At 40.4% G+C, this 11,473-nt stretch overlaps 1 protein-coding gene across 9 annotated transcripts in view; it reads right to left on the bottom strand.

Annotated features, from left to right (window-relative positions):
• Positions 1-11,473, bottom strand: part of MAP7 (microtubule associated protein 7) — a 177,436-nt gene that overhangs the window by 139,927 nt on the left and 26,036 nt on the right.

Here is an 11,473-nt window from a genome sequence, read left to right on the forward strand (position 1 = left end):
AATCTTCCCCAAACATGGTCTCTACCCTCCCTGCCACTTACAGTCTTCATCCTTAAGAGAAATCTTAGTGTATAGTTATCAAGTTTTATCAAGAAGGTCAACTTAACTTTCATATACACGGCTTTTTCTCTGGCTACCTAATAGCAGTGATACTGACTGAGTGAAAAGAAGCAATGGGAAGAGAAAACCAAAAGGCTCAGGCCTGCAAACAAGATGCACTGTTTGAAAAGGGGAATCTGAAACCCTGTCCTAAGGCCCAGCCATGCTTTCAACGAAGATAACTACCCTCCCTCCAGTTGCGCAGGGTGGTGGTTCCATCTGTTTCTTCCCCCAGTGACTCAGTATACCTGCCAAGAACAAGGAGCTTTAAGCCACATTACTGATGCAGTGGTTTCTCTGCCCTCCCTTGGGCCGGGGAGGGGACACACAAACAATACCAGTGTCCCCATTATTTAAAAGAAAAAAAAAAAGTTAGCCAATGTCTGACTTTGCTAATTAAAACCAAATACCATTTCCTATCTATCCAACTAGCAAAAATCAAATTGTCTTACAATAAATCCAGTCTAAGTTAGGATATGTGACTTTTACATACGATAGGTGGAATGAGGCTGATAAAACTGTTTTGGAGAGCAGTTTGGTGTGTGAAAATGCACATTCCATTTCCAGGAATACACAGAGAAACTTGTACACATGCCCAAGAAGAAGTTTATAAATGGTTATTACAGCACAATTTGTAGTAGAGACAAGGCAAAGAAAACAAAACTCTATAATCAACTTCTTCATCTGTCAGATGCGGAATAGTACACTGCAGTAAAGTCACAGTACTGAATTCTAAGCTGCAGTTAAAATAAATTACACTGATCATTTTAGAAAGTTCTTTTAAAACTTGAGTGAGGGGAAAGTACCAAGTAGCAAACTGATATATTAATATAATTTATATACATTGAAATATACACACATGATATTTATAGATATAGATATATACATGTAGCAATACACCTGGGCTTCCCAGGTGGCATTAATGGTAAAGAATTTACCTGCCAATGCAGGAGACACAGAAGACACTGGTTTGATCCCTGGGTCCAGAAGATCCCCTAGAGTAGAACATGGCAACCCACTCCAGTATTCTTACCTGGAAAATTCCATGGACACAGAAGTGTGGCAGGCTACAGTCCATGGGGCCACAGAGAGCCTGACACGACTGAGCAACTAAGCACAAGGACACACATGCAGTAAAAGTTCAGAAACAGACTGGAAGGGTGCGTGTTATCTCCCTGAAGGGGAGAGGGAGAGACGGAACAGAAGACCATGGAAGGATACACAGGAAACTATGACATTTGCAGTAATACTTTACTTACATTTTCCCAAATTATGTATTCAAATATAAAAGAAATATTTTTAAAAAATGGTCTGGGATGGGTATATGGATATTTATTATGTAACCTTACAACAATGTATAAGGTGAAAATGCGTTGGCCAACCCAAAAAGTAGTACCTTCCTGAGTATTTTCTTAAGAACAATGCACTGCAATTTCAAACACATTTTCACGTCCTCATTTTCGTGTGGCTGATGGGAGAGCGCTGTGTGACTCACAATGCTGTTATCAAGGTAACTGTCAAGGATAGCGAGTTTCAATAAAAATATTTGCTACAGTTTCACATTCACTAGGCATCTACAGTTATTTTAAAAGGATAAACTGTAGAAGAAAAACTATTTTTAAATTATATAAGTAATTCTCAGCAGATATATAATTCTCAGTAATTAAAACTTTGTTTTAATTGGTTTCAAGTCTCTCAGAATTTAGGAGTCTTAGCAGAAATGCTGGTTTATCAGAACTATTAAGAAAAGCCATTGAGCTAAGAAACTTTTCCCAGTGACCTTTGCTACCACTCACATGCCAGCATAATAGTGCCAGCCACAGTTACGAGCATGTTTGATGCATTATTCCACTTAATCATTAATAACCCCGTGAGATAGGTGTCACCATTATCCCTGGTTTTTAGACGAAGTCAGCAGGCACAAATATAAAATCCCTTGCCTGAAGCATACACTTCAGAGGTGCTAAAACTGGCTCTGAATCCACATTACCTCCAAGAGATCATAATGACACACCTCAGATGTGAGCATTTGACATTTGAGCGGCATGCAACTGCTCAATTCAACATGTACTTTGACCTACAATCCCCAATCCCCAATTTAACATTTCAGAGCTGCTTCTAGGACATTAACACATGACTTGCTCATTTTACCATTCAGAACATTTGGTTTTCACCAGGGACTATTCTATCAAAGGCCTGTCACACCACTGGAAATCTGAACCACTTAGAACCCTGTGGTTCTAAGAAGGAAATCAGCATCAGGAAAAGGAAATTAGTTTTTGTCAATCTTTCAACTAATTACAGATCAATCATTCTGAATTTTGGCACCAGCACATTCTACCCCTTAAGCATGCTAAGCTTTGTATTGACCCAATATCCTTCATACAGTTTCATACATGGGTGCCTGCTTTTCCCTTCCTCCCTCCAGTCAACATTCTAGAAGAATGAACACTAAGCCTTAGGGTCACATTTGTGAAAACAGAAAATGCTAAATACTACAGATTTGTCCAGGATGAACTATCAATCACAGCCCAAGACAGTTATTTTTTCTATTTTAAATTTTACACTAAAACATCACAGTAAAGTTTTAAGATAAAATATGTTAGAGGAAGACTGAAATAGCCACATATTCAGCCAAGAAATTTCCTGTTACCTAGAGTCAATAATCTTGGGCAGGGGTGGGGGGGGTGCGGCGGGAATCAAACCTGGGACACTGGAAATGACTAGGCAGACCTCCACTGCAATGGTTCCAACAGTACTGTCAGAAGGAAGGAACTCAAATACTAAAAGCCCCGAGCTAAAGGCTTTGCTTTTTTTAACTATTTTATTGAAGTATAGTTGATTTACAATGTTGTGTTAATTTCTGCCACACAGCAAGGTGATTCGGTTATCATACATATATATACACACACATACTTTTTCATATTTTTTTCCATTATGGCTCATCATAGGATATAAAGCTTTGCTTGTGAACACATGACTTGTAACAGTATGTCCTCATTCTTTAACCTTGTTCTTTCCAAGTAATATGGCACAGATTAATGACTGCATTAACTTGGTCATGTGGCATCTATAGTTGTAATGATCAATACGAAATGATCAAGAAATTCTCAGATAGTACCTGGAACATTCAATTTGCTTTTCTTTTATGTATAATGCCTCAAAGAACTGTGCTGCTGACCATGAAGCTGCAGTCATCCTCTGACAGGCTTTATTTAAATCCAATGTTAGTGACCAAAAGCCCTCTTAAATCTTACCTTCTTCCTTCTTTAAAATTATATCAAAGTTCCTCTTCTCTTTTCCATTGTTGAGTTTTAATTAGAATAATACAGGCTATATGCCTTTCCACTTATTTTCTCCCTCGTTACAATAGAGTAGATTATGATCTAAAAGCTAATACAATACATCCTCAATATTCACAGCAAAGTGGCAGAAAGTGTTAGACGTTAAGAGAGGTAGAGTGAATGAGACATAGGGTGAATACCAGCTGTCACATGATTTAACTAAAATGACTGTCCAGCAGCAATCAAGGCTCATCTGATGGTGAGAGAACAGGAAAGTGGAACAGACCTGAGTGCTTTCACATAGCAGTCAGTAGCCCTAAATAAGAGGCCACGCGGGCAAACTCAGAGCCTGCAAAGGTGGCCCCAACTTCATAGCAAGTGCATTGCTGAAATGGCTACCCATGAGTTCCAGGCTTGAAAAGAGGCAAGGGTAAGCCAAGTGAGCTAGAAGGGTACTAACAACTATAAGAACACAGAGGGTTTAGGAACCCAGAGGTTCTGCAGATGATGATGGATTTGGAAGATGTGAGTCTGTGTGTCCAGTAGAAGGATGATCTCACAGATCTGGGAAAACCTAACACATTGTCTCCATGGGGTCAGCACACAGTCGGTGTTTGCTAAATCTGAAGCCTGTGGCTGCCTGGGGGAATCTGAGTTCATGATACCATAGATAGAGCGCTAACAAGTCCCAGCACCAACTTGCACCGCAGCCTGGCTACCTAAATGGAGGTGAAGCGAAAGCTACGAAGCAAAGCAGATGTCCAGGTCACTGCAACTTGTAGCAGTCGAGTGAAGATGATTTTGAAGTCACTGGGTTTGTGAGATAATGCTGTAAAATTGGTGACTGGAAGTGTTGACAAGTGGCCAGTTTGGAGTTCCATTCATAATTCATGCCCAGGTTACTGTGACAGTATTCAGATGGCTAAGGATGACAGTATTCAGCTCAGTATTCAGAGCTGTAGGATAATGGATACCACCTTGGTGGCTCAGATGGTAAAGAATCTGCCAGCAATGCCAGGTTCAATCCCTAGGTCGGGAAGATTCTCTGGAGAAGAGAATGGCAACCTATTCCAGTATCCTTGCCTGGAGAATTCCATGGACAGAGGAGCCTAGCGGGCTACAATCCATGGGGTCGCAAAGAGTAAGAAATGACTGAGGAACTAACAAGCAAAAATTAGAAGGGTTCACTGGAGTATCACAGAAGAATCAGCAGTAACAAGTAACCAACTGGTCAAAAAAAAAAAAAAAGAAAAAAGTGATCCTGAAACAAGTCCAGGGTAAAAACTCAGAGTGCTGAAGTTTTGAATCCAAAAGTCTCAGTTGCTACTTTGCATCTGTACAAGTTGCTGACACAAAGGTCTGCACCAGGACCTGTCTACTGACAAAGAACCTGTTTTTCTGGGTCTTGAGGAGGAAAAAGAAGAAAAAGGCTGACGTAAAAACAGTAAAAAGAAAGGCATAAAAGGCCATTTCAGAGGTGGCTTAATGAGATGCACCAAAATGGGTGGGAGATCAGCAGGCACGTGACTAGGAACACACAGGACTGCTAAGTTAACAGCAGCTCTGGTCTCAGAGATGCTTCTTGATCCACAAAGCAGCAGGAAAAAATGGCAGATACTATTGGTCAAAGAACTCAGGGAGGGTTTAAGTAAATGAGGATTTGTTTCTTATGTCGTTCTCTCCCCTGCCACAACTCCTTCCGATGGCAACTTACACTTTCAGTCATGATAGTGAATTTGAATAGTTCCAAAGTAAGGTAAATCTTTTAACACTTCAAACGTGGTGATAATGAGTATACCACAATCTAATAGTGAAGGACAGGGAAGCCTGGCATGCTGCAGTCCATAGGATCACAAAGAATCGGACACGACTTAGTGACTGAACAAGCACCACAAATTAAAGTGAATTATTTTATAATGAGCTTTCAGCATGTCATGGAAAGATGATGGTAGAAGGTGCTTCTGGAATGGTCCAGCACTGGAATTTGCTCTAAGTCAGTCACTGCAGTATCTGCAGGCTCTCTATCACGACTCTTAGCTGTTGGAAGAAGAAAACCAACAACAGCTCATCTCTGCATGAAGGCTAGTGGGACGATGTCTTAACACTGTCCCATCACTAGGCAGGGTGACTCTTGATCTGGTATCTCTGGCCCTTTGCCAGACTCAAAGCCAAGTCCTGGTCCCTGGAATGTTCTGAGGCCTGGACAGCCGTGCTCCCTCATTTTCTCCGGCTGGTGCTGCCAGGGTACCACTCTCTAATCAGTCATGTGACAAGTATTTAGGGACCTTCAACTATGTACCAGGCCTTGTAGGTGCAGGGATACAGTGTAAACAAGACAGTTACAGTCGCTGCCTGCTCAACGTTTAGTCTAGTTGGGGAGACAGACGTTAAATGGCTATTTGACAAATGATCTACAATTTGAAGAGAAGGGACAAGTACCAGATCCTGCGAGAGCCTAGAACATGGGACCTTGCCTGGTCTCTTGAGGAAATGACATTAAAACTGAAGGACAAGCAGGAGTCGACCAGGTTTCGCAAAGTAGAGAGGGGAGGAGAAACCCAAGTGACAGCAGCAGGAGGAAGGCCACAAAGACCCACCAGCCTGTGCTTTTTAGTAACAGCAGCTAAAACACCCAACTCATGCTTGTCACAGTTACAGCTGCCTGACTAGTGAATGAAACGAGACTACCACAGAGCAGCATTAAAGCAACCTAGAACCAATCTTGGTGTTGCAAATACGCATATAGGAAAAGAAAAATGGCCTGCATAACGTTGGCTGCCCCACATGTGAGCGTCTATAACCTAAGTCACTGGTAGAAACCTGCCCACCAATCTAGGACATCTCCATCAAGCAATTCTCACTCACACACACACACACACACACACCATATCAGAAGGAAAAATAAACAAATTTTAAGGAAAAAAATTTCCTTTTGATTGGTTTCCAAGATGGCAGAGCGCTTCTCTAGTGGCTCAGTGGTAAAGAACATGCCTGCCAATGCAGGAGATGTGGGTTTGATCCCTGCATTGGGAAGACCCCTGGGAGAAGGAAATGGCAACCCACTCCAGTATTCTTGCCTGGAAAATTCCATGGACAGAGGAGCCTGGAGGGCTACAGTCCATGCCGTCACAAAAGAGTCGACTTGCCTGAGTGACTAAACAGCAACAACAAAAAGCGGGCAGAAGAGCGGTACCACCGTTCCCTTAAAGACCAGGTGCTTCCATTCCTCCCGAGGAAGAACAGGCCTACTCCCTGGGTTGTATTTGAAATAGTAAGTGATCTGACATAATGGCAATTTACTTCCCTTACCTAACATGACGCAATTACAGGGGTTTGCAATGAGCAATCTACCTGATGAGTAACCTACCTGATCAGATGTGGTACATCTGATCCACATGAATAAGCATGGGACAATGATCCGGTTGCATATGCCTGTGGTGGCGAAGGAACTAAAAAGTCTTCGGAGAAGAGGCAGCCCTCCTGGAAACTTTTTACAAGCAAGTTAAAAGGTAGGAGATCAGACTAGAGAAAAATCTTTCTCTGATGAGGGTGCCAGAAGGGATAAGCATGGTGGTCTTTCTGTGAGCCCATAACCCATACCCCCAAGAGAACATGCTGGTAGAAGTTAACAGAAAATGTGGGGCATAGGACTGCAAATTATCATTTCTGTAACTCTCATTTAATGTACCCCAATTATTTCCCAGAGAGGGTGCTAAGTACTTACATTATTGCTCATTTTCACCACCACCTGTGAGTATCATTTTATTAATTTCTCTTTACAGCTGAGAACCTGAGGCTTGGAAATAATGAGGTTAAATAAATGTGACTTGCCTATTTTCACACTCAATGGAAACTGTGAAAATAATTTTCCTTGGTCTATACTCCTAAGCTGTATTCTCATTTCATACCCCACACTGGACCAAGGACGGTAAATTCTTCAGAATCTGGACAGCATCTGTTACAGTTCTCTCACTAACAAATCAATGCTGGGCATATGGCCTAAAAAAAAAAAGGACTTGCATTTTATAGTCAGCAAAGTGATTTCCATGGTGCTCTGACAACTATTTCAAACACAAAGTCTATGTCCATCTGTGATACACTCTGGGCCTTTGCATCTGAGGTATAATGTGGTATGACTTGCCTTCCGAAGCTAGCAAATCTGCAACCTAAACCTAACACCCCACAGAGGGTCCAATACAAACGGGGCTTCTTCTAAATGCCTACAAAAATCTGAGCATTAAGACGGATCTCTCAAATTACCTGTGTTGCTGTGAAGGTATTCGTTTCTGCTAAAAATATGGTCAAGGTGCCTGCAAGTCACCTGGAAAACTTTTGGCAGCAACAAATTAAATGCTCCTTGAGACATGCTGATGTTAGTGGAAATGGACACTCATATCAATCTTCCAATAAATAAGGTCTAAGATTTATCAGCTGGGAGAGCCTCATCAAATATGTGTTTTTAGTTTTTATGGTTGAAGCAGTCAGCTAAATTTTAGCTCCATCAATTACAGCTCTTAAAACAGGCACACAAGTTTTAAACCTATTAGTTTTAGATAGGAAACAAATTCCATTACATACTCACTGTTCAAAAAAACTTGGTTATGTACCAGTTAAATCATGTTTCCCTAGTATACAGCGATCCATCTATGCTAATTTCTACTTCTAGAACATAGGGATGCCTGAAAAACAGCTACATACAGATACTTATGGAGAATCCAGTGAGTGCAAGCTCTGCATTAGATGTTGTGGCCCTTGTTCCTGGTATACTCTGTTCTTTTTTAAAAAAATATAACTGCTTTGAATAAATATATTTAGGGTTTCTTTAACAAATACAAGATATGCCAATATGTCTAAGATGTTTCTCCTCACAATGGAGATCTTTGGTATTGCTGTTTTTCTAAACTATACTTTTGCCTCACTAGCTGTAAAATTCTATGGCTAAAGCCTTTTGCCTAGTCTTCAAATGGCACAAATAAGAACACTGCGAACAGACAATGGTCCAAGTCTTACAAAACAAAAGAGAAAAAGAAACGAGGAAATGTGTGAGAATGATTCTAGAATGGCATTCACACGTCTTAACATATCACTTCCCTTGAAAAGAAAAAGACTCATGACTTACAAAGAGGACATTACAGTTGTTAGATCACCACCTATCCAATAGGAATATAGACAGTAAATGGTAGATTGTATTTCATTTGGAAACCTTAACTGGCAGAAATTCTACCTTTACAAGGGACAAGCTGAAAGAAGAAGAGTCACTTGCAGGCTCCATCAATACACATTTTTAACAAAATGGCAGGGAAGGGGAGAAGAGGAGCTCAGTTTCTCACAATTACTGTGTCCTGATTTCAAGGAGAAATTTTTATTTCTTTACACTCTAACCTGCGATTAGCTAACAAAAGGGGCAGAAGGGGTTAACCGAGATACTAACAAGTAGTCAACTGATTCTACCTTGTGAACACATACCTGTATTTTTTCAAAGAGAACAATGCATACCATGGTGGAAAGCAACAAACAGCAGAATCCTCAATATACTATTAGATAAATGCAGTGCAGCAGAGAATAATACAATGAACACATCAGATACATCCAAATGCTACACTCCTTCAAAGTAGTTACCTTGGAACGATGATTCTAATACCATCAACATCTTTGAATCCCTGCGTTAGTAAGACCTTTAAGAACCAGAGAAAATTATTTCTGAATGTTAAATCTATCTCCATTCAATAGCTTTCCCTGCATCTGCAAAGTACTTATGACATGGAGTAGACTTGGCCCTTAAGCAGCTTACACTCTGTATGCAGAGGTAATATCATTACATTATTAGCCCTTAATTTCAGTTAATATCCTTGCATTATTTGTACATACTTGTCTTCTTCTCTTAGATGGTTAAACACTTCTGAAAGCAGAAACCATGTCAGTTATCTTTGCAGCCCTTTCAATGGCCAGCAGAGTAATCTGCATAGAGTGAGCAATTAACAAATGCTGGTTTAGGGAGAAATGTCATATTACTAAATAATCACACTGAACTCAGCAAAACTTATAAGGCACTTTGGCCTTGAAACCAATTCAGTCACTGCAATACCTAAACAATCTCTCCTACGCAAGTTATACAGGCAGCATTACATGGAGGCTTGGGTTCTGAGGTGTAAGAGCAACAGCATAAGTCCAGCTCATTCCCAATTACTAAGTGCTATACATCAATAATAAGCAGGCATGTAAAACATTCATATTGCTATTGATTATACGAGAGATATCAAAGGAGAGAAATCCCTCCTTTAATAGTTGATCTAGTCTACCAGCTAACCAAACTATAGCATGACCCTATCAGGTAATTGTGAAGCTACCACTGGGAGTCGAGATGATAATCGCCGTGTTCATCCATACTGATGAACAGAGTACCTGGAAAGGTGCCACTGCCATTAACCCAGGGTAATCCCAAACAGAAGCATTCAGCTTATTCAATTTAGATGCCAAGCTTCTCTATTCCTGGTAATGATACAACAAAGATACTAAGCATTGAAAACCAGGTTGGAACATGGTTGGCTGATTAGATCATGCAGTAAGCAGGAAAAAAAAAAAAAAAAACCCAAAGTTTTTGATTGCTTATCTTAAGGGTTAGACTAAAAGATAAATTGCATGTTATCCTGCTGTGCTGTTTTGGAAATAATATAGAAAATAGGAGTTCATTAAAATGGCATAGGAAATGAGCAACTGGTAAGAATAATATACAGAGCAGGCAATAACATTTAAATGGAAAAGGAAAAATGAAGTTATCTGTAAATCCAGGTTAATGTGCTACTCTGCAGAGAACAGACTGTCTGCTCCCCACTGCCCTTCTTAATAACACATTCATTTCAGGATCAACCAAATCTGGCACCAGGAAGCAATCAAGCATGGACAAAGAGGACAAATTCAGAAAGTCATAGCTCTACGCACTAGAACTGCGTTGTTTAGTAAAGTAGCCGCTAGCCACACACGACCATCTTTAAATTTAACTAAAAAGTAATACAATTTTAAAAATCAGTTTGCCAGCTGTAACAGCCATACTGCAAGTGCTCTTTGCCACATGTGGCTAGTGGTTTATCATACTGCACAGTGCAGACAATATTTCCATCATTGTCCTCCTGATGGACCAAGCTAGACTTAAAAGTGAACATTCCTATTGCTCCTATAGACCTGATGACAAATTCAGAATCGAACAGTCTCACCCATCAAGAATCTCAGACACCCCCAAGATGCCTGATCTGCTTATTTTACTGAATGTCTCCTAAATTAGAGACATTCTGGGATATACAGAAAGTCTGGACATCCTTATCAGCATAGGCTTTTCCCCCCTCATCGTTCACCCTCCCCTCTGCCCTTGGTGTGGGGGAAGGTAGAAAAAACAGAATAGTAGGGGATCAGAAACTCCTCGATTTAAGTCTCTTGCCCAAGAAGTTGCATAAATTGCCAAAAGCAAATCGATTTTAAGAAGCACCTCCGTCCCCTAGCCCTCTTTCCTTTTAAATAAAATCCTAGAGGCAACTGAAAAGAACAGGAGACAGAAAGGAAATTCAAGAAAACTACTAAGGACAAAATGGATGATGATCCTAAATTCCTGTTCTAGGAAACACGGGGAACAGTGCCACAAATCAACAACAACTTCTCCAAAAATCCACAGTGGCCACAATTCAACAAACCCACATCCATTTTTTAAAGCTACCAAATGCCAGAAGGCCAAATGATTTGCTACCAACAATTGAAAAAGGATTGAGTTTTCATCAAGATCTAGTTCATGGGCAAATAAAAGAATCCCCTTAGTCACCTTCTAGTCACACAGCATCAGATACCTGAAGACGGCTGGTCCTCAGGCAGAAACGAAATCTGACGGTGAAACGAGATCAACTGCAGTAATAAGACTCTACTTATTAGGACTTCCTTGTCTAGCCTTTTAAAGATGAGATTAAAATATACTTTTTGGTTTAGAGAGTTTACATTATATTTCCTAAAAGCAAAGAGATTGATTCCAGAACCAGGAGAGAAAGAGCCAGCTGTCTTCAGACAGTGGCTTCTATGTAAACGCTCATTTTATCACTGCTCAAATATTT

The sequence above is a fragment of the Bos taurus genome, chromosome 9 (assembly GCF_002263795.3).
Source record: "Bos taurus isolate L1 Dominette 01449 registration number 42190680 breed Hereford chromosome 9, ARS-UCD2.0, whole genome shotgun sequence".
In the NCBI taxonomy this organism is placed as follows: Eukaryota; Metazoa; Chordata; class Mammalia; order Artiodactyla; family Bovidae; genus Bos; species Bos taurus.